Source organism: Mus caroli, chromosome 2, assembly GCF_900094665.2.
Source record: "Mus caroli chromosome 2, CAROLI_EIJ_v1.1, whole genome shotgun sequence".
NCBI lineage: Eukaryota > Metazoa > Chordata > Mammalia > Rodentia > Muridae > Mus > Mus caroli.
Genome location: NC_034571.1, coordinates 35,272,167 through 35,273,279, shown reverse-complemented (window position 1 = coordinate 35,273,279; position 1,113 = coordinate 35,272,167). Strand labels below are relative to the sequence as shown.

General features: G+C 37.9%; 1 pseudogene; it reads right to left on the bottom strand.

Moving 5' to 3' along the window:
- The window catches only part of LOC110305837, a 9,813-nt pseudogene extending 9,340 nt beyond the window's left edge, over positions 1 to 473 (bottom strand).
- Positions 474 to 1,113: the final 640 nt, after the last annotated feature.

Here is a 1,113-nt window from a genome sequence, read left to right as displayed (position 1 = left end):
AGAGAGAGAGAGAGAGAGAGAGAGAGAGAGAGAGAGAGAGAGAGAGAGAGAGAGAACCAAAATAGCATGTTTCTTCCCCGAAATATAATTCACATTATAATGACCCCTACTAAAAAGTGACCCTCCCACAAAAAAAAAATCTTAGGAAAACAATTTAAAAGTATGATTATGGAAGTCCCCTGTGTGCAAGATCCAATTTCTCCAAACTAGCCAGATTTCCTACCTCACTTTCCAGAGTCTATCCTGTTGAGTCTTCTTGACCTCTTTTTCAACATCTTCTCCTCAAGATGCCATGGTAGCCCTGGTCCCACATACTGTGACCTAACCTAGTTAGGCTTCCCCTGCCTTCTCTCCAAATGATCTCTAGAATTCTACTAAGACTTTCTCTACTTATCTCAAACACATATACTCCTCTCATGCCATATTCAAGTTTTATGTTCCTTCCCCCATTAGCTCATACCTTTAGAGTCCATTGCCATGAATATTTCCTAGATTTATGCTTAAATTCATTAATCTTTATAGTAATGTAGCACACCTCCTTAGGTACAATACTTTCTACTTCCACTCTAGGAGCCTGTTAGCTTTTAGTCTGGATATAGATCTAGAGACAATTCAGTCTGGAACTTTAGTTTTGCTTTAATTTATCCAACCTCTTATCCTATCTTTTGATTCTATAATTGAGAGAGAGTATGAACCCACCTACTAGTCAGTGTCATTTGGGTGAGGAACTGAAGGTATTATTATACATGACTATATTAATAGACCCCACAATAGTGTCTTTGTCTTCATATATGTTTGATGTTGACTTTGCAAAACGAGTGTACTACAACCTGGTCTTAGAGAGAAGCCAAAGGTATAATTATCAACTATATTGGAGAAAATGAGATTTGTATAACTATAGTGTATTTTGTAATTTGATGGCTTCTGACACTTTAATACACAATTGTGTCATGTGACCTACCAACAGAGGGTGATTACAGTCATTCTCTAAGGTACTTAGCCTTGATCTTTCTGTAGCTTGCTTTGAAAGGCTGAGTTCTAAAGACCTCACTTTGGGAAACAACAGTACAGTGGGCAGCTATTATGGGATTTGACTATGGGCTATGCTCAGAG